This window comes from Enhydra lutris, unplaced genomic scaffold (assembly GCF_002288905.1).
Source record: "Enhydra lutris kenyoni isolate GAN:26980312 unplaced genomic scaffold, ASM228890v2 scaffoldscaffold32, whole genome shotgun sequence".
NCBI classification, from domain to species: domain Eukaryota; kingdom Metazoa; phylum Chordata; class Mammalia; order Carnivora; family Mustelidae; genus Enhydra; species Enhydra lutris.
In genome coordinates, this window is record NW_019154116.1 from 7,349,294 (window position 1) to 7,371,607 (window position 22,314).

At 47.2% G+C, this 22,314-nt stretch overlaps 1 protein-coding gene across 1 annotated transcript in view; it reads right to left on the reverse strand.

Annotated features, from left to right (window-relative positions):
* LOC111153426 (semaphorin 5A) overlaps window positions 1–22,314 on the reverse strand; it is a 463,009-nt gene that overhangs the window by 355,604 nt on the left and 85,091 nt on the right. The window contains exon 2 of the mRNA XM_022512436.1: window positions 5,745–5,813. The gene's annotated coding sequence lies outside the window, so the exon portion shown is untranslated. The remainder of the gene's footprint in view (window positions 1–5,744; window positions 5,814–22,314) is intronic.

Below are 22,314 nucleotides of genomic sequence, written 5' to 3' on the forward strand. Positions count from 1 at the left end.
CCAGTGGGCAAGGGAATGAGCAATTGAGCTTAAGAGTAAGTAGCCAAGAACGTTTAGGAATCGCACCACGGCAACATGCCCTGAAACCAGATGAAGAAACTGCTTCAAAGAAAGAGGAAGGGATGAGCGTAGGAACGCTGACGACTGACTGATGGACAGACTGCCAAATGCGATGCTGACGCAGCCTTGACCCCTCGGGTCAGCAACATGACGTTAACCGGTGACCGGAAGAGGCAGTACTGATGGAAGACTGGCGGTCAAAGTGAGTTCAAGAGGAAATGCAAACACAGCAACTGGGGACAAGAAATACAAGCAAGTGCTCTTAAGGAGTTTTTCCATTTAAAAAAAGGGGAAAAAAAGGAGAGATGTGGGTTGTAGCCGGAGGGGAGATGAAAATCAACAGGTCATTTTTTTAAGATGGTAGATATTTGCATTCCTATTGGAAAGATCCAGAAAATGAAAACTGATGCTGGAAAGAGGGAAGAACAATTTAAGTACTATTTTTGACTAGGAGAGAAGGAACGAGGTCTCGGTGCCCAAGCTGGAAGCATGGCCTCAATTAGCCTTAGTCTGGGTGGCCACTAGGTGGGATTCATGATTGGCCAGCGAGAAAGTGCTTACCTTTCAACCATCCCTGTGGCAGGGAGGTGGCTTGCTGTGGGAGCAGGAGGTATAGTTCTCAAAAGGCATATGGGGGGGGGCACCTAGGTGGCTCAGTGGGTTAAGCCTCTGCCTTCGGCTCAGGTTATGATCCCAGGGTCCTGGGATCGAGTCCCGCATCGGGCTCTCTGCTCAGCAGGGAGCCTGCTTCCCTTCCTCTCTCTCTGCCTACTTGTGATCTCTATCTGTCAAATAAATAAATAAAATCTTAAAAAAAAAAAAAAGGCACATGGCCTCTGAGCTCTGAGCAACGCCGTCACCCCCCACCCACCCAAAAATAATCTGAGCTTGGTAAAAACTTAGACATACCCGCCATATTTCTGAATGCTGGAAACCTAAAATCTGTTCACTATTCTTAGATACCCTTATATGAAAATATGGTGGTATTTACTTCCCAGAATCTCCTCACCATCTTTCCAACTTTTGCTTTTTCTGCTTCGGTTTAACCAATAATGGTTACTGTCCAAAGCCGTAAGCAAAAGCAAATGAAGCAAGATGACTCTGATCCCTCTGTGGCCTGGAAGGCTAAAAGAGATACAAACGCACATGAAAACCACATGAAAAGCTCCAGTGGATAAAACATGAGCTGATTAGGTTTGCAGCCCTGAAGCTCTAGGATCCTCTCCAAGGCTTCTAGAGGCCACAACACAGGAAAGCCCCCAAGTCCCATGAAATTCCAAAATCCAAACACGGGGTCATTTTTATGCCCTTAGAAAAGTTCGGCCAAAAAAGATCTTACACACAGTTTGATCAAGGCGGCAAAATCTTTACAAGCACATGTGACCTTCAAACCCAGCAATTAACCTCACACACACGTCCACCCCGGAATGGGCGCGTGAGAATGAACAGCACACAGATGCCATCCCCAGCCTGACTCAAACATGAAGCAAAGGAAAGAAATGGATTCTGAACTTGACCACACATCTGTGATTCACAAATATTTAAAGCGGTCAGAAAGCCAGAACAAAACATACTTGGCAGACACTCACCTAAACAAATGAGGAAAAGGGCCAAAATCCCATATAGAAGAGACAGCAAGAATTCCCCAGCTCCATAATGGGAATTCCCACGCATTCTAACGCGGCTAGCGGAGGCAGACAATTGTCCTGTCAGGGAACTTGGGAAATGAGGAGCAAAGTGCGTGTGACCAGGCAAATCAGACCCGCACAAGCCTCCCCAGATCTTCTCCTGGAGATTTTCCATCAGGCTACGAGGAAACAGGATAGGAATAATAAGAAGTGGAGTCCCCAGCTTTAGTGTTTCTGACATTATTAAGAATGACGGGCTGAATCTTCAATCCAAAATACAAACACTCAGCATGTTTGAGCAAGTGATGCTCCTGTGTCAGTAATATACATAGAAATGCACCAAAAATATCACAGAATAAAATGCCATCAGCACAGCGACACCCACTGAAACACTTGAGCGCACCGAGTTGGGTGCAATTCGGCGAGCACGTTTGTTTTCCTACTTAGTCTCTGTCTCAGCAAACCCAATCAAACCTCTCACTGCCTCTTTCCACTCTCAGCTGATGTTCTTTCACTTTCCTGATTTTACAGCCAAGACCTCTAGAAAACCAAGTAAAGTAAAGCTAGAGACCAGAGCTGTGGTTGGATCTGTCCAAACCTGGGCTGATCTCCATCTCAAAAAAGAGAAATCTAGTCAGTTGTCTCTCTTCTGGAATGTGTAAGCTAGGAACCATTGTTGCAGACACATGATAATTCATAATTAAGTTAGTATTTTAGGAGAGTGCTCTAAACTCAGCAGGGAGGACGTCAACCGATGCACGCGGGTTCCACCAGCTCGGTCTCGATCTAGTGGTCACGCCACGTAACATTTACTGCGAACACCAGAAGTTAGGTACAAGCATGAGATAGGAGGAAGAGCACTGAATCATATCCAGCACAATGGGTTAAGTTCTATTATATAAAAAGTACTGAAACAGTTGTTAAAATATAGGCAAAAGCTGTAGAACATCTCAAAATGCAAAACCTAACCTTTCCCTAACCAAGGGGATTAATGAAAGAATGAAACAATTTCAGGCGTCTGGCCGTAAACTAGATTTCTATTTGTAGGAAGAAGCCGTGTGCAGCTGAGATCCCTCATTCCTACAAATATTCTAATTGTCTGAACATCCTCATGAGAGTAAAAGTGGGGGTAGATTTTTGTCAGTGAGGAAAAAGAGAGGCAGACTATGAGACAAGTTACAAAGAACAGGATCTATTTTTAAATAACTGAAGTGGGGGGTGCCTGGGTGGCTCAGTGGGTTAAACCTCTGCCTTCAGCTCACGTCGTGATCTTGGGGTCCTGGGATCGAGCCCCACGTCGGGCTCTCTGCTCAGCGGGGAGCCTGCTTCCTCCTCTGTCTCTGCCTGCCTCTCTGCCTACTTGTGATCTCTCTCTCTGTCAAATAAATAAATAAAATCTTAAAAAATAAAAATAAAAATATAAATAACTGAAGTGTTTTCTGAGTTAGAAATGAGAATTTGTAATAATATCAAAAGAGAGTAGAGAAAAATCTTTATTAAATTCCTAAGCACCGATTTCATTATAAAAAGAAAAAATATCTGGCAATATTGTAATAAATTTCTTCAGATTTAAAAGGATAAAGTCAACAAGCACATGAAATGGGAAAATATTAACAAAGAGTTAATGTTAAAAACAAATTCTGTTAAAATCTATAAAGGAAGTGCTGAATCTCAATGATTAAATAAGCATAAAATAAAGACAAACAATTTTCTTACATATGTATGTTCCCTCTCTCTCTCCTTTCTCAAAGTAATGGTTAATTATCACATAATTAAGGGGCACCTGGGTGGCTCAGTCAGTTGAGCACCTGCCTCTTGATTTTAGCTCAGGTCATGATCTTGGGGTTGTGAGTTGGGGCCCCAGGTTGGACTCCCTGCTAAACATGGAGCCTGCTTAAGATTCTCTCCCTCTCCCTCCACTCCTCTCCCCATGCTCACGTGTTCTCTTCCTCTTTAAAAAAAAAAGGGGGGGGGCGCCTGGGTGGCTCAGTGGGTTAAGCCTCTGCCTTCAGCTCAGGTCATGATCTCAGGATCCTGGGATCGAGCCCCGCATCGGGCTCTCTGCTCCACGGGGAGCCTGCTTCCTCCTCTCTCTCTCTCTGCCTGCCTCTCTGCCTACTTGTGATCTCTGTCTGTCAAATAAAGAAATAAAATCTTAAAAAAGAAAAATCACACAGTTTAAAAAAATTAACCAAATAACATAATGAATAAATAATGGAACATATCAAAATGAAGGAATAGACAAAAAAATTAATGATGTTCCATGATACTGAGGTTTTACTAAAAGAGACCCTCTAACATATTATTAGTGAAGCATAAATATCTACAACACTTTTGCAAAGGCAACTGTCAATCTTACTGAAAATGCTTGGTTTTGAAATAGTAAGTCAACTGAAGTTATTCTGATGTAATGAATGAACCTCCAATTAAAAGAAAGCTTGATAATAGTGGTTGTTATTGTTCAAGAAACATACATTTTATGCACCAAATATCTCCTCTTCACAATATAGGCTGTAGTGTGAGCTACAAGAAGCTGGAAAGCAGGACTGAAATCTAGGTATATGAGTGTAAGCGGCGCATCCCTTGGCAAGAGAGCGGAGGAAGGGACAGAGAGAGAGAGAGAGAATCCCAAGCAGGCTTCACACTGGGCTTAATCTCACGACTACAAGCAAGAACATGACCTGAGCCAAAACCAAGAGACGCTTAACTGACTGAGCCAACCAGGAGGTCCCCCTTCACCCGTCTTTTTAGATGACAATCAGTACCATAGTCAGATAGGCCTTCAAGTCCCAGAAGTATCTTTTCATAAGAAAAAGTTAAGTACAAAAAACACAGAACCACCTCATTTGACCTATGTAGCAAAGGAAATCATCGTTATCCCATGATTTACGTACATCAACCTTATCCAAACTGGACTCTTAGAAACTTCTGGTTTTGCTCATAACGAAAGAGGAAGATTTGATACCAGAACATTTTTGAGCAACACGATTATCAGACAGCCCAAAATAATTGCATGTTTGCCCCAGTAAGTATAAGCAATAGTATGTTTAAGCTATGTTTAAGGGTGTAAAATAAAAACGTCACATTTAGAAACTGTGCAGAGACCAAAAGAGGAAATGCCATCTGAACTTACTTCATAAAAGAGCTATACTTTCTAGACTAACAAAAGACACTAAGGGAACAATGCGTATCAAGTCTACGTTGAGCAAAGCTGCTGTCTGGGTGCCTGCCTCACACTAATACACTAGAGACTTCTGTCAAGCATTGGATACAAGACACACTTACCCGGAAAGAGTAGGTTTTCGCAATTCTGGTAGACTTCGTTATAATGTTATAAGTCACTTACAATTAAATTCGGAGCATCCAAGCCAAATGTTGTGGAAGGACTCATACCTACTGGCCACTAAAACATGCTCATTCTGTGAGATCTCATTCTACAAGATCTTTGAGCGCTCTAAGTATGTAGATCAGGGCTCAGTCAACTATAGAGCCTGTGGGCCAAATCCAGCTCAGCTCCCACTGGTCTTGGTAAATAAAGTTTCGCTGGAACACAGCCCCATTTGCTCGTTTACCTACTGTCTGTGGCTGCTTTAGTGCTACAGCACAGAGTTGAGTTGTTGCAACAGAGATTACAAGGCCAGCAAATCCTAAAATACCGACTACCTCTCCCTTTCCAGAAAATATGTGCTGTCTCCTGATTTAGACTGTTGTTTGAAAAACTAATTTCTTAATATTCGTTGTAAGCTTCTTTTTAAGGGGATCTTTTGCAGATAGGGAAGAAAGTAAAAAGTGTGTCTGCCTTATCCTCAGCCGGCATTCCTTATGCTAGGAGGCAGTATTATGTTAGGGTTAAGAACACGGTTCAAATCCCAGCTCTGCCTCTGACTGTTGGGAAGCTGTGAGATTACCCCACCTCCCTGTGGCTCCATTCCTTTCTGAAAGCTTGTTCATTCACTGCCATTTTTAACAGCAGAGATAATGTTACTCATAAGCCATCAGTGTCACTAGCTACAAATCCGTCGGTTTCTTCGTTTCCCATCGAGGTATCTGACTTACCAAGGAGGGAAAGGGGGGAGTGCTTCCTGGATCATGTATCACACTAAGGATCCACAGCACCCGGGCGCCCTTGAAAAAAGAAAAGAAAAAAAACAGATCCCGTTAATCCATTTTAAAGGAGGCTGTGGTCATTGCTTATCGATTCTAGAAACTCCCATTAAGGCCCAGCACAACCAGCGAGCTGTTTTAGCCATGTGAGTCCTGGAGCAAAGGGACCCAAGACAGCTTGGAAACGACAACAACACAGCCCACATGCTGAAGGGTTTTCTTCTTCAGAAAAAGAAAAAGACAAATTTAAATGCTGCTAATGTATGCAAACAAATCCCATGAAACAACCAAAAGGACAGTCATCTCGAAGCCATTTGAATCACTTTAAGTATTTTGAACATCAAATTCAGGTTGGTTGGGTGAATTTACCCATTTTATGATGGCCCTTTCATCCTCTTTTGGGGGGTATATTGTACCTTAAGTAATGCATTGGAAAAATAAGAAGTAAAGGCAGAAGGTATAGAATAAACTATACCAAAAAATTTCTTTGTATTTTTATTTACACATTAATTTATTTGGTGCACAATGTTGAGACTTTATTAGGAAAAGAACCATAAACCATAAAAGTAGTCACTTCACTAAAATCAGGTCATCTCATTCCACCAGCTAACTGCCCCGCAATCTCTTCAATTTAAGATAAAAATCCTGAAAACCTGATACTCTAATGTGACAGAAAGACTACCGCAAGACACCATGTTTACCAGAAACTGAAGAAATGGGTCACTTTTCCTTTCTGATTCATAAAGAAACATGTCCATTAGTAGTGAGGGATGTGTATTATTTCAAATCCCGCCTTGTAGGGCTCATGTGTTTTCTGCTGTCCTAGGTTCACACAGCTTCTTTCTACTCCCATGCTCTGCAGCTTCTGGCTCCCAATGAGCCTGGAACACACTGACATTGCCTATCCCGACATATACACTTGGGTAGCAGCTAGAATGATGATGAGAAAAAGGGAAGAAGAACTTCCCAGAACATTCTGGAACATTCTGGCTATTCCTCTCTGCAATGATTCCCACACTGTCCACTTCAGTCATTATCTAAAGGCCATCTGCCTGCAGAAAATAAGCTGAATTACAGCATCTGGAAATTTGTAAAATTTCAGATCTGCCGAAATCAGCCAGTTGGAAGTCCTGAGGTTCAGAGGCCAGAGGCCCGCAAGTGGCTGAGCGATGCTATCTCTCCATCACGATCCCTGCTTCCACAAGGTGCTTTTCGTTAGTTCATGGGAAGCAAGGGGGCAATCCAAAGCAACACATTCAGAATTGCCCAGCAAGGCTCACACAGCCCAGGTGCGCACACACAGTAAAGCATCGCCAAGCCCAGTGTGGTCCCAGCTGAGTCTTTGAAAGCCCATGACATCATCCTTTGGACAGGAGGAGGTACAGATGCAAATCCTTGAGGCCAAAAGAGAAGTAAGGGAGCTCTCCCCAAGGTAAGAAGGCATACTCAGCTCAGGAAAAATTCCTAGAAGCAGCCAAATCCTTTCTCACACCACCAGTAATATCTCTTCTGGGTGTGGCAACAAACATGCTAGTTGGAACTTCTTTATAAAACAGCATGTTTGAATACACCAGCATCCTCTCTTGAGCCCTACAATCTGTTTTAAAATCAGCACTTAAATTTCTTTGTATTGGTTTATTTCGTAGTTAAAATTCAAGTGACAAAGTGGCATTGTTGCTGCCAGGATTACCTGGCAATTTCCACAGCCTTACATGTGTCAGAATTAAATTTAAAACAGGGTTGATAATTAGGCCCGGAGACTGAGCCCTCCCATCCTCCCTCAGGGCAGTCCTAAGTTAGCGGATGTGGTCTCCCCACTAGGACATCCAAGAGTCAGCAGAGGATGGCCACCTTCTTAAACCACCAAAAGACCCAGAGGCCAAAAAGGACACTGTTGTTCAGAATTCAGAATCATTGACTCAACCAGATAACTAGTCTAGGAAGAGGACATCCCAGCGCGGTCCCGGCAAGGACAGCCCACAGCACGGAGGGGCTACTCCAGATCCAACTTTCTGACTTCAAAATCGAGCCCCTTCCTTATGAGAAGGCAACACTCCAATGGCAGAATGTCCAACACAGAGTTCACGTGACTTGGAGGACACCATGACTCCCTTCAGAATCCAAAGCTTAAACTGGAAACCGCTTCCCAAAGCCGGATTGTGGGGAAGACACCCTGAAAGGGTCTTACTCTGTGTTTACATCAATGGGGGAAAAGACATTTTACATCTTGGGGCCTGATGGCCTAGCAACAGCATTGGGACCTTCTACTCCGCAAGGTCAACCATCTGAAAAGATGGCGTTCCACCCTCTAACTGAATACGCCACCCTCCACACGACACCCACACGTGCCAAGCAGCACAGGCTCGGGAGAAGAAGCCACAGCAACAAGGCAGTGACCCTGTATAAGAGCTCAGTGAAAGTCATGGACAAAGCCTCCTCCGGGTCTGCGGGCTGAGCGTTTCCCTCCCCCCGCAGTGAGGTCACAGATTACCTGGTGCAGAAACCATAAATCACTGACATATTCTAGAAAACGGAGAAGAAAGTCAAAAGGTAAAGAAACTACAAAGCCCCAGAGGGTTGCCTCAGGCTGGGGGTCGGAATATTTTAAAATGGATATTTAACTACCCATTGAATAAGAAACAGTTTTGGTTTTATTAAAACAAAAATGTCCCCATTTGACTCAATTCCATATTATCCTTTTTCTTCTCTTTTAGCTCAGGAGCCACTTTAGGAGGAACAACATCCGAAGTCCTCTGCATCAGAATTCTCAGGGAGAGCCACACTCCAGAAAACACTGCCCTTGCACACGCGTGTGCCCAGCTGTCCCTGCAGCAGCCCCTGGTAATTCACAAGCAATAAACCTTCCCTAGAAGCTGAACCCCGTAGCCACCTTCACGGGCTCTTAAAACTGTCTCTTCATTGAAATGCATAAATAAAGTTTAAACATCAATTATAAGTTACGAAGTGCCCATCAGCACAAGGGTTTCTGTTAAAATATGCAACCTCCCCAGCCCGACCTACTCAGAATGAGGAAAAATGGAGATTTAAACATTCTTCTAGAAAACAAAGGTCGGCTGAGCGGTGGCCTTTCTCCTACAGATACAGGAGAGAAATTAAAATTTCAGGTCAGTCTTAAAAGCTCAATTTAGAAACTGTACCACAGTAAAATCACAAGGAATACAATGAAAATAGATGAGACCACCCGGCATCATAAAGATGTTTAATGGAGTCATGGAAAGAACACTCCCCCCCAGGTACAGGCTCAGAGAACCTATAAACTATTAGACCAGGGTTTCCCAACTTGCAAGAATTGTGCCGGTGGTCACGGGGCTCAACTGAGCGACATCTTGTACTCAGTCACTCAGTCAATCACCTGTCACACAGCCCCATGGCCGTGCTCGGGAGGTGGGCAGACGACAAAGCAAGAACCACTCCGGAGCTCCTCCAAGACGGTCTACACTGGTCGATGCAATTCTGTAAAACTGGGGGAGAGGGAGGTTGCTTCCAGGCGGAAGAGTCAAGGAGAGCTTCCCGGAAGAAGTGAAACGCGATCCGGGGTTTCGGGGAGAGGTAGGATGTTCGAGAAGACGGTCAAGTGTGTGAGTGGGGTGTATCACAGGGGAAGCAAGCGGCAGATGAGGCAGAACAGCCAAGAATCCAAGATGCAACAAAGAGCCACTTGGCCAGAGCCGTGCTGCGTTGGAGCATGAGTGTCTGGTACCTCCTGGGGCAGGGTGAACTGAGGAAGCCCAGGTGTGGGGCCAGCAGACAGGAGACTGAAGGGTCATCTAAGGGGAACAAAGAAAGTCGTCTGAGGTGGAAAAGCGGGACTGGAGGGGCTGTGAGGGCCAACACGGAGAGCCGGAGAGCCGGAGAGCCGGCCTCTGCTCGGACTTGGGGGGCAAGACAAGAAAGCAATCGGGAGAACGGACTCCAGTTGGGAGCCCCGGGCTGGGGAGCAGGCAGGGGCGGCATCGGGGACAGGCTGCTGCTGAGCGTGGCCACGCAGGGGCAAGGCTCAAAGGAGCCACTCCACGGACCTCCCAGACCAGAAAAGCAGCCGATGAGGGAACGGTATCCTGAGAAAAAGACGAGATTTCATCCAAAGGAGGGGGTCACTGAAGGCTCGTGAAGCCCCAGAACGAGAGTGGGATTGAGGACGATCAGCACAACATGGCAGCTCCGCAGGGGGACAGACAAGACGGGGAGAAACCAGAGGCCAGAAGCAGCGGCCACTGAGAACTCGAGATTTGAAAATACCAAAGAAAAAGCAAAAACACACCAAAAAAAAAAAAAAAAAAAAACCCACAAACAAACAAAAAACAAACCCCCACACAACTATAAATCACAGCCCATTTTTACAAACTATTGTGTGTACAGAAAGAGTCTAGAAACTGGGCATGGACTCGACGAGCAAATGTCCCCAGATATAAGACAACAGTGCAACTAATGAGAATGCGAACTTTCTCGCTGCGAGCTGACGTACGGATTCAGGGCGGGATCCGAAGGCCACTGCTCTGGCCGGGAAGAACCATCTGGAGAGTCCACAGGCAGAGGCGGACAGGGCTGAAGGACCAGCCGACTCCGCACATGCGGTCCCTTTCCGAAACCATCTCTAGCTCTGCTCTTCCTGCATGAGGTCACCTTGCACGATCTCCGTCCGTCACTTCACATACACGTGCCCCCCTGGACCGTGCTCGGAGAAATCAACAGTGGGCATTTAGGGTAAAGAAAGATGCTGCCGGAAGGGCAGGGAGGCTCCTGTGCGCTGGGAGGTGGGGTGTGCATGGCGCCGGAAAACCCCAGCCATTCAGAGAAGGAAAGGAGGGGGGGGCCCTGGGTGTCTCAGTCAGTGAAGCGTCTGTCTGCCTTCGGCTCAGGTCATGATCCCGGAGTCCTGGGATTGAGTCCCTCGTCCGGCTCCCTGCTCAGCGGGGGAGTCTGCTTCTCCCTCTCCCTCTGCCTCTCCCCCCACTTGCACTCACTCTCTCTCTCTCTCAAATGAATAAATAAAATATTTATTAATAAATACTTATTAATATTTATTATAAATAATTATAATCATTATAAATAATTACTAATGTTTAATAATAAAAATAAACAAAATATTTTTTTAAAGGAGGTGCCCGTAGCAAGAACAAAGAAAGAAGAACTGAGGAAGCTAACATGGCAGAGAGGAGAGTGGGGCAGGGGCAGGAAGAGGAGGAAGGGGGCACCTGGGAAAAGAAGGAAGGGAGGCACAAGCACCCAAGAAGCAGCAGGCAGAGACCTGGGCTCTCTGACAAGGTGCAGGCTTTTAAGGACAGAAATGGTGGCAGGCAGCCTGGGGCCCTGGCAAAAGGGAGGAGGGCAGGACCTCTGCTCCCAGCCACGCCCACATTCCTAAGCAAAAATTCCAGCATTCAGGAAAACCACGTGAAGCTGGAAAGCAAATGCACAGAAAGCAAATGCACAGAAAGCATAAGATGACGAAGGTCTATGGTGACAGCGGTGGCCGGTCCAGCGCCGTCCCAGGTGTGTCTGCAGAGCAGCCCTGGCTCGTTGGCTCCAGGCTGTGCCGGCTGGCACCAGGGGCTGGCTGGGGGAGCAGCCTCATCCTGATCTCCCCAAATACAAGACTGCTGACTGCTTTCATTCAAGAGAGCCTCAGGACTCAAACGTTGAAAGTTCTGGGGGTTTTTCTCCTTTTTTTTTTTTTTTGAAAGGTAGGTCTGCTGGTCGGTTCCGTATGGCCTCCTCGACTTTGAATGTTGTCAGATGTGGCTATTTGAAAATGTTGAGAACAGCATGAGAAAGTGTCCCAACTCCGGACTTTTTTTCTTTTTTGAAAGAGGTTCCATCGCCCGTAGATACCTGTGCTGCTCCCCGGCCGAATTCCGCAGCGGCAAACAGCCCGAAGTCAGTAGTGCTTCCTTAAGCGGCACCAGGGCAGACAGCTGGGGCTTTCGAAAGCTAGAGATCTCACACGGACATGCGTGACAGGACACATGCACAGCGAGAAGAAACCACTTAACATACAGTAACACTGCACCCAAAAAGCAAATGGTTTGCCTTCTTTTCCTCATCAGTACACATGGCCAATCAGACATTTTCCTGCTCACACTTGAGCTCAGGATGTGTGGAAGAATGACAAGCACAAAGCCAGTGTGGCACGGAAGGGCTCTGGGCTCCAGGAATTCACCCTTGGGAAGAGCTTTCTCCAAATCAGACACGATCTCTTTAGTCACCAGCTAATTGTTTTCTGTACAAATAATGCCACGTACAGGTCGATACCAGTTAATAAAGAACCCGAGAGTCGTCTCAGGTGCACGTTCAAAAGCCAAGTGTGGGATGTCACAATTTCCCTTCCTTAAATCTCTGGCTGTCTTGGGGCCAAAGCAGGAACACCTGGAGACCAGCCCCAGGGACGGCTGGGGCTCTGTGGACAGCGTGTCCTCTCATGGGGACACAGGGCTCACCTCTGGGTCACTTAATGATGCAGTCAGCCGGCTCCGAGACCAGCAGAGGCAAATCCTACCTCCCTGAACAGAATTAACAGGCGCTTCCAAAATCTGAATTCAAAGACAAAGAGAAACGCACTTGGACTTGGAGCTTTCACACCCAGATCCGCGATGACCGCCCCCTCCTTCGGACAGGTGGCGGTCACGGTGTAACCTGCCGGTCTGGCACTATGAAACACTGCGGAAGCCCACAGGAAAAGTAAGGTGGAAACTGGGGTTTCATTTCTCCAAGCACTGACTGGTCCTAACGACATCTGGGAAGAACGCAACCCAGCTGCTCCCCATTTAGTCTCCATGCAGAGTCACCCCGTGCAGAGCACTGAAAGCTGGTAGGAGCTGCTGACCCTGGAAGGCGACATGGCCTGAGCGACGGGAACAGCGCTGGAGTGAAACACCTCCCACCTCCTAACTCCCAGACCGGACAGTGAGACGTGGTCGGAGCCGCCGAGACACATGGGAACAGAGGGAGGAAAAAGAGACGGGCAAAAGGCAACTGCGCAGCTGCTTAAAACACGAGCCATTTCTGAAATCAGCTCTCTAAGGACGTCACCATCTCCGAAGAGTGGCTACTTTATTTCTGCCACGATGGGCCAAATTTTCAAAGAACAGCCTTGCTTTCCACTAGGTGATTCCGAAGGGCTTGCACAATTGGTTGATTCGCATGAGCACTTGGCCTCTCAGCTTTCATTCTGACGGCTACGTTCATCCGTCCTCTGCAGACTAAAAATCTCACCACTTGGAAAGAGAAGCGCATCTGAGGCTTGTGGAAAAATGGGGCCTCCCCATGCCTATTCACTCAGAACAACGCATCCAGTAAGACCTACCTTGGAAGCAGAGGTTTGCCCACACAACAGACGGCCGAGATTCAATTCTAAATCTCAGTTCAGTTCAAGATGTAATTCTTAGATCAAAATTTAACTTTAAAAGAATTACTGAATTACAAAATATAACTTTTAAAAAAAAATTACTGAATTACTCGTGTTACTCAACGCCAAGAAGGTAGACAGGAAGGGCTTGGATTCTTAGATCAGTCCTTCAGTCATTTCCTAGGAAGAGGGAAAGGTCTGCCGCAGATCAAATGCACTAGTGGCACCAGAGCCTTCCCAGAGCAAAGCTGAACTGAGCAGACAAATGTGTGTGCGTGAGCTTGGAGAAAGAGGGTTCCTTTTCCCGGCCAAGAGGGCTGACCACAGGATTCACAAAGAACTGTTAGCAAGACGGAAGTGGAGTCAATCACTCACAAAAATACTTTCTAAAAAAAAAAAAAGAAAGAAAAGAACAGACAACAGGTTTTAGAAGTTGCTAGTCACAAAGGAGGCTCTCTCTCCAACTCAGGAGAAAGAAATGAAAAGATACTCTCCTTCAGTTCAGTCAGAGTGACGGATCAGTACAGACCCAGGCTAGCCAACCCAACATGCACACTGGTCAATGTCAGTTCTGGGTCTTCTGTGACTTACCGAGTTTACGCAAGCCCAAGACTGCTGTTTTACATGCGAGAGGGTGCCCTGGGCCCAGCATATGGTGTTTTGACTTGGAAAGCCAACTCTGGTGTTGTTTTCTGGTTTAAGCCCAGCGAGGACTCCCAAGTCATTTCAAAACTTCCATCTCCCCAAAGACCAACTGAAATAGGTCCCAACTACTGTTGGGTCTTCCAGGTCGAAGGTGGGCACCCAGGGCTGCCCAAGAGAGCAGCAGCTCATCTTAACGTCAGTCAGGATGCTGAAAGATGGGATTCATCCCTCTTCAGGGCCTCTTTCATGTTTTTAAGACAAACAGAAGGCTTCACCCTGGAAGAATCCTTGGGTGTGTTGTATAACCAAAAATCTAATTCTGTTCTATTTGTCATCCTCTCAATATAAATTAGGGATAAAAATAAGAACTAGGCTACTACGCAGGGAACCAGATGGTGTCTTACCTTCCTATAAACACGGCTGTGTTTAGAGTGTTTACGCGTGCGGGGGAGGAAAAAAGATTTTCTTTTCTTACATTTGGCAATGAGTCACGTTGTCCATTTCAGGACCGACAGTACTGAAACTTCCTCCCCATGAAAAACCAGCACAGCTTCCCTAATGTTTAAAAACAAAGTGTCAGCTGCCTTAGATTAGTCATGAAGCCCTCTTCCCCATCCCACAGCTCCATGACGGACGTAATCTGATCAAAGTGGTCTCAGTAAATGCCACCAGCAGGCCAGGAGTGTCCAGTTGCAAGCCGGCTGCTTCTTTGTAAGAGTCTGGACGCTTCTTTCATTTTTCTGTGCTAATATGCCCTTAAATTGTCAAGCCAGGAGGCTGACTTAACAGTCCCCCATTTGCCTGCATCACTGCCCCTGTCCTTGTTGAGCGACATGCTCAGGGATCGAACCTGGGAAAGGGCTGGGCTGAGTCATCTAGGGACGTTTCTGAGCTTACTGATTATAAAAGGAGCCCCAGGTAATCCCTGACCACCTCGTTCAATAAAAGCCCACTGCCCTGAAGCGACTGGAGTGTAAACAGAACCAGTTGAAAACGGCAGACCACATTTTACAAAATGGTATTTCATTTTCCACTGACAAGCCCCGCCAGCAAGTGTATCCCCACAGGTGATGCTGGGAGGACTATGCCTGGGAGTGTTTGCCCTGCCCCAGCAGCGGGGTTGGGTGTGTCTCCTCTTCATAAAGCATCAGGAAAATGAATCCCTCCCCTGTTGAGTAAAAAGCATGAAACGGACGCCTGGTGTTGATTTGTTTTGTTGGCTCCTACAAGCTGCTGGGATGGTTAACTGCCCTCCTTGTGATTCACATGAAATTGATCTGAATCCAGAACTCAGTATTTCCCGCCCTTTATATTTGATTGTTCAGCTGCCATCAGCCTAGCCAGAGTGGTCCGTGCCTTCCTGCTTGCTCTCAGAAACCTGCATGTGTCCTCGGTGTCCCCATGTGATGGGGCTTCCTCTTCTCTGTGAACAGGATACTCAGCCCTCCTCATATCACCCTCTACTGTCATCTGTGGGCCTCCCCAGGTCAAGGGCAGTCATCAGGCCCCATGCCCCTTTGAATCCCTATGGCGAGGCCTCCATAAATGAGCATGTTTCAGAAAGACATCTGAGGAGATCTCCTTCTTTTTACTTCAAGGGCATGTGTAAACGCTAACAGACCAGGCAAAGGACCACAAGTCAGCTTCTAGAGACATCCTTTCTATGTGACATCACCCCTCCATCAACACCACCCAAGCAGCTACACCGGCTGGAACCCAGACACCGCCTGCTCCTCATCCAGGTCTAAAGCACGCGGGGCACCCAGCAAGGGCCCAGGGATCCTTCTACTGGCCCGCCCCCCCCGGACCTCTCTGCGCACCCAGAGATGTCCCCACAGACAGAAGGCAGCGCCCGTGAACAGTCAAGACAGGAGATTCCTCTGTAATATGATCATCATCTCTGCAAATCTCAGGCTTCTACTGATAATTCTCTTAGTAAGCCCATATTCCATAGATATCAGGAGAATTACTAAGGAAAAGTGTTTGTGAATTCATGATGTTCGGTTGGAAAAGCCCCAGTTCTGCAGGTGCGGATCAAAAGGAGATTGGCAGTTCTGTCTCCTGGACTTCCGTTCTCGCTCTCCACCCGGGCTTTCGGGCACCTTCGCACAGGTGGGGTCCTGAAAATACCTGGGCCTCGGCCAGCGGCCTGTCCACCTCGCCCCTGCCCGCTCACTCCTGGGTCCCTGCTCCCCCGGACAGCGGCAGAGAAAAGACGAGCTTCAAGGAGCTCCCTCCTTCACTGTCCAGCTTCCAACTTCACACGTGGCCCGAAAAAACACCGCAGTGCTCTGGCCAACAGGAAAATGCAATGACAATGTAACTGACCAAATCAAAAACTTAAAAGCATTGTAGGTAATGAAGCACCGGGAAACCACTAGTTCTTGGGGGCATTTTATGCTTGACTTCAAAATGTGCATCTTAATCTCAACATTAGGGTTTTTGACTCTGTTAGTTTATGACTCCAATGACCCCTTTTCAGGCCTCTAGAAGCGATGGTACTCCATGAGGGTAGTAAGTCTAACAACGAATCCAGAGCTTTAAGTAAAGACTGTAGAACTCTAGCCTGGAGGACGAGACAATGATGCTGAATAAAGTGCAGGGATAGCTGCACAAGCACCTGCCCTGGCTCTGGGATTCTTTTTTCCTTTTTTTTTTTTTTCCAAACTATAGAGACTCAAGTGTTGGACCGCAGGTTAGACACTCTTGTCAGGTTAGGCTTCTCATCCACATCCACTCTCCTGGACAGGCAGACCTCCGGCATCTCAGCCAAGCTCCTCATCTCTCCCACCAGAGACGTTTCCACCCACTGCCTGGCGGTACCCAGTCATTGACAACACCAGGGAAATGAAACCACGAACAAAACCCCTCATTCGAATGGAAAGCTGATGGCATTATGGGGGAGGAGGAAGGCGCTAAGACTTGTTACTGTACAAGGAATGAAACGTCTTGCCCGGTTGGCCATTTACTCTTCACAAGCTTCAGCTTGCGCTGGGAGAAAGGGCACGACGAGTCATTACTGACAGGCCGTGCCCCATTTCCAAAGATTGCAAAAGAGCTATAAATCAGAAAAATGGCATGAGATTTCGGTGACAGCTTCTTTTCTCAGAGACTCCTATGATAGAACAGCAAACCACGACTCGATGCGAGGGTCTGGTGTTCCCATCGTTCTCGATAGAGACCCACTCCTCACCTCCTTCAAATTAGGTCTCTTCTATTCTACTACTCAGGGGTGCACAGGGATCTCTCAACAGAAGCTAGGGAGACACGAGTCCGTTATAACCATCCTAGGACGAGGCGGGGAGGGTCAGGAAGTTCCCAGGCTGACGGACTTCCCTCTGTTGTGAACCTTGGGAGATGCCAACTTCCCAGATATTTTTCTTGGCTTGGCCAAGGATGGCAGACAGGAATTCACCTTCACAGACAAGGTTATTGCACCTGAGCAGCAAGGAACGACCGTGGTTCTACTGACCCATTCCGTAGAAGGGAAGAAAAGAATAAGCATGATAGAAATCTGAATAATTGACTGCTGTTAGCACTATACCTAATCCCTCCGCCTTCAAATGATAACCCGTCAACAGAAATCTTCCTCTCACCTCCTCTCTGCACCTCTCCCCTGAGCTCCTTTCCATGCGTCAGCCCGACAAGCGGGCACGGGTTCCTTCCACTATGACAAACCCGTGGACAGAGGAAGGGCGAAGAAGTGTCAAGGACGTGAGCTTTCCTCCCTGAAGGACAGTCACTCTGGAGACGGCTCAGAAGATATCCTCATTGTGGCTGAAATCACCGGAGGGAGCCCCCTTCTCCTCAATGCCAATTTGCTTTGACAGAACCACCGCTATCTGTCAAGAAGCCACGGGCTTCCCTGAGCAAGATGCTCTGTGGGAATTCCTGAGCCAGCCCTGGCTTGTCGACAGAAGTCAGCAGCTTGGGGAGAAACAGCTGTAGAACCCCAGCCAGCGGGGCCCGGCCCTCGGTGATACAACGCTTCACAAGGAGAACACACCGCATCCCCCACCAGTCCACCCCCGTGCCCCAGAGAGCCCAGGGCACGGGGCCTGGCACTGCGACTCAGAAGGAGGTCTCACGACCATGTCAAAGGAGAAGTCGAATCAGACCACATTCCTTAAATGCAGACCAAACGGAACTTTCCTTCAGCTGGTTCCAGCACACTCTCCTAAACCAAACTTAAAAAGAGAACTGGAAGTAACGAGATAACCCAGAAGCTAACCATCTTGGCACCTCACCCAGCTGGTTATTTAAGGTGAGATTTATTACGAAAGCTTCAAAGTCCCTCTTCCCTTCCAGTTTAATGCAGAAGCACTGGGTCCAGATATGAGGATGTCAAGAGCAGGACAGGCAGGAGAGCTTCCGAAGGGGCTTAATTCATCCCCAGGCAGAAGGAATGTCCTAAGAGCCACCTCAGAGCCCGTGATGTCTTCTAGCAGTTTCGCTGCCACCATCGAACACAGGGCAGCAGAAAATCCTGCTTCATTACCAGGAGCCTAAACATCTCCTCTAAACCCGTGAGACTCAGAGGACAAAAGAAGTCCGATAACTCTAGACATTACTTCCCTCTTAGGGTATTCTGATATTCACAAAAGGAAAGAAAAAAAAAAAAGAGTCAATCCTCGTGATTTAGATTCCATTTTTGTGAATTTACCCATCTGCTAAAATTGATTTTTGTAGCCCAAAATGTGTTCATCATCTGTGAGTTCAAAGTTAATGAACGAACTATATATTACATACACTGTCTTTCAACAGAAACACGTGAAACCAGGTTCTTTATTGATGGGTTGATGAGGCCCTTGTGACCAGAAGCTTACAGGAACCTAACTGCGGATGGCCCCTAGGAGAGGTGGTTCATGGTTCATACTGAACCATGAACGGAACTTCATTCATGATGAACATCTAGAGCAGGGCACCACGGGTAAGGAGCACGGACTGTAAATGCAGGACGTTAACAAAAACACCCTAACAGAGTCCCCAGCTCTACCCAGGAATGTCAGCAGCTGACTGGCACGCAGGCACGCAGGTGGCCTGTGGGATCTGTGTGCGCACAGTGTGCAGCATATCACTTGGTGGATGGAGATTAGGACCAGGCAACGGAAACTTGAAAGCAATCGGATCATTCCCAAAAAGCATAATGTTGGCCCTCCGGCCCCAGCAGAGCACAGAGCTCATCGCATGAGCTATAAGCTGTGGGAGCGCTGGTGCCTGAATGTGTGCCATTACCTACCGTGGGCAGAGACCTCGCTGAAGTCATTGTAGAGGGAAAATGAGCCCTCTCAGAAACAGAAATCTGGATAATTACCGGCCATCGGGGATGACAAGCCGGTGGCCCAAGTCACCTACCGAATGAAGGCTCTGGCCTTGGCTCCCAGGACTCGTTAGAGCTCCCACTCTATAATGTGAACCAGATCCCCATCTTCTACATCAGATAATGACCCTTGGCCCCAGAGATTTAAGGGATGATTACAGTCTACAGAATTGTGTCTCATTACACTTGCAATAATATATTCCTGACAACTGAGGCTATTAACTTGAACTTCCAAATGCCAGCACACGTCACATGTGGCCCCTCTGACATATTCCCATCTGTCATGTGTCCAGTAGGGAAGTGTGTCTTCACTACACAGCACAAAAAGGAGGAAAAGCAGAACCGGTTCAAAACAGTGCAAGGCTTCACTGAACGGAGTCATTTTGAGTACACTGAAATCTTTAATGTTAAAAATAAAACAGGCGATTCAATCCATAAATGCCAGAGAATAAAAAGGTCCAAAGCCCTTTCTTTCTGGCTTCATGATGGCCCCATAGTTCTTCGCTAGTGACTTCTCCCCTTTCATTATAATCTTAGGAACTGTAACCACCACCTTCTGGAATGGAATTGGTTTCCTTTTAAATTGCTCACCTTTTTTTTATAATGGAAAACAAAAAACAAAAATAAAAACGGAGCACCTCTCTTCACTTCGGCCTGGACATGGTCAGTCATCACAAGAAAGTGAGTAAAAATAAGAGAAAAGGTTCGCATGTGTCTTCAGACTAAGCAAAGATACTGATAAAACAGACCGTTTTCTAAGTTTAAGAAGAGGAGCTTCTCCCATGATCCAAAAAGATAAGTTGGCAGGCTCCACAAATACATTCATCAAGAAAAACAGAAGAGTCTGTAAGAGCGATAAACCAAACCCACAAGTTAGAGATATGAGTCAGGCACCAATATTTCTATCCCGCCAGCATCAGTCAGGGCTTTCTCTTGCGTACGCCCCGAGGCTGGGAATGCGGCAACGTAACCACACGTCTCCAGCAGTTTCCCGGTTGGTTTGCGTACAGTTGGCTGATGTCTAGAGAAAACTCCAAGATGGGGTGGCCGCGTGCCAACAGGAACAGGCCAGAACAGGAAGAGGGGTTTCAAACTGGGATCAAGCAATCCTGTAATAAGAAATTGTGAGAATTTTGCAAAGAAATGACTATTCCATCTGGGTTTTCCGCCAAATCTGGCTCTAAAAATTCCCTGATCTCTCAGAATACGAGATGCTAAAATAAGGACGCGTGCATCTCTAAGTTAACTGGGAGCTTTAAAGAGATCCGGTGGCAACATGAAAACGGGGCTTAGCGCCACTAAAATCTTGAACCGAAAAGCAGAGAAATGGTTGGTATTTGACTAAACTTACAGCAGCCCCTTCTGGGAAGGGAGACAGGTCAGTAGGGGACACATTATCTGGAGAGCCTGAAATGCGTAAAGCACTTAAGGAAGGACAAGATCAAAGGCGCCCGGTGAAGGCGGAGAAGGTGCTCACGGAGAAGGTGCTCACAGAGAAGGAGCCTCAGTCTGCCAATTACGGCGGGAGCCGGCTCTTTGTTTCCCAGAAGCCAACAGTTACAAGACTTACACTGGGGCATAAATTCTAATTAAAGTACATCTTTCTGGATTCCCTGCAGCATTCCCACTCACCAACTTCATCCTTCAGCAGGGCTTGAGTGCCTGGCTCCCAGCTTGACAAAGGGCCGGTCTGTCCCCAGCCCAGCCGGGTAGGGAAGTATGTGTTCCCGGCTGCCCTCCTGCCTTTCTGGAAGGTTAATCTCTCTTCTGCAACTGGCTGCAAATAATTGCTTCTGTTGAGGCAAGCGTCGGGCTCCGGGTGCAGGTGAGAAGCAGGATTTGGCTGGGCGAGAGGGAGGAGTAATTGGAAGCAGACAACAAAACATAACGAAGGGAGAAAATGAAAAACCCTAACTTTCAAGGGAATTCAAGGAGAACAGCGAGCAGTGAGCGGACAAGCGGGGAGAGAGGAACATTGCTGGCGAGCAGGCCGGGGACACCTGCGACTTTGGGAGCTCACAAAAAGCGTGTGTGTCCGAGATCCTGGCCCCCGTCCCTCCAGCCCGATCCTAAAGGGGCTGGACGCTACCCCAAACCACAGAAGGACCAGGGAGAGAAGGAAGGTCTAAACCGATCCAGCTGCAACAACAAATCCAGAAGGGCCCAACCACGAACGTTTCGAAAAACAAACGTGATTCAAAGCAAGGGAAAACCCAGCGCCAGGGCTGGGGTTGGGGGGAGGACTTCAAGAAGCACAGGACCTCACCAGACATCATTTTCAAAGCCATCTGGAAACCGCCTTTCGATGTAGTGTTTCAATGACAACAGAGGCCCAACTCGCTGGAAGAGAATAGGATCAAACAGGGAAACCCTCAGAAGGACCCGGCTCCTTGAACAGAGACTCGGCTGGACTTTTATCTCCCCAGGAAGACCTCCTCAGTCCCCAGCCAGCCTCTAAGCCCCCAGGCCACTGACAGCTTCAAGAGTCTTCCTCCCGCTCCCCCTAAATTTTCTAAATCAATCCCAGCAAATTACCTGGCTGGGTACCTATTCTAGAGCTTTCGGAAAATAAACAGTCTCCCTTTTGTGCTAAAACCTGCAGCTACGGAGTGTAATTCCCACCAGAACAAACTCTGGCCCAGAATTTCCCAAGTCACTAAAAAGACCCAGAACTTGTCATCTACGTGGGACAGCTAGGCGTGAGTAAATTGACAACTCACACTCTCTTTTTCATGACAACTTCTAAGAAAGGCTCCCCAGGAGGAGAAATGGCCCTATGACCCAAGTTCAAAACCTGTCACTGCTTTCTCTGTGTAGCCTGGACTTTTTTTTATTTCTTTAACTCTCCCGAGTTTTCTTCTGCTGGAAAAGCAAGATAATAACAGCAACCAGGTTACAAGAAAGCTGAGTTTTCAAAACTATGTGTGTCAAGTTCCCGGCCCCCAGCCGGGCCTCAATCTGATTATCGCTGTGACAAATGGAACTGGGTCCTCCGCCAAAGGGCTCCCAATGGCCGAGGGTGTTGGAGGTTATCTATCCTATGAGCCTGCCATGACAACTTCCTTCTGGGCCTTGTGGCTTAATGTATAAAATAAAGTTAGCATGTCAAGTATTTCCTTTAATGCTCATTTCAGCTGTAGAAAATCTCAGGGCCCCTGGGTGGCTCAGTTGGTTAAGCGTCCAACTCTTGG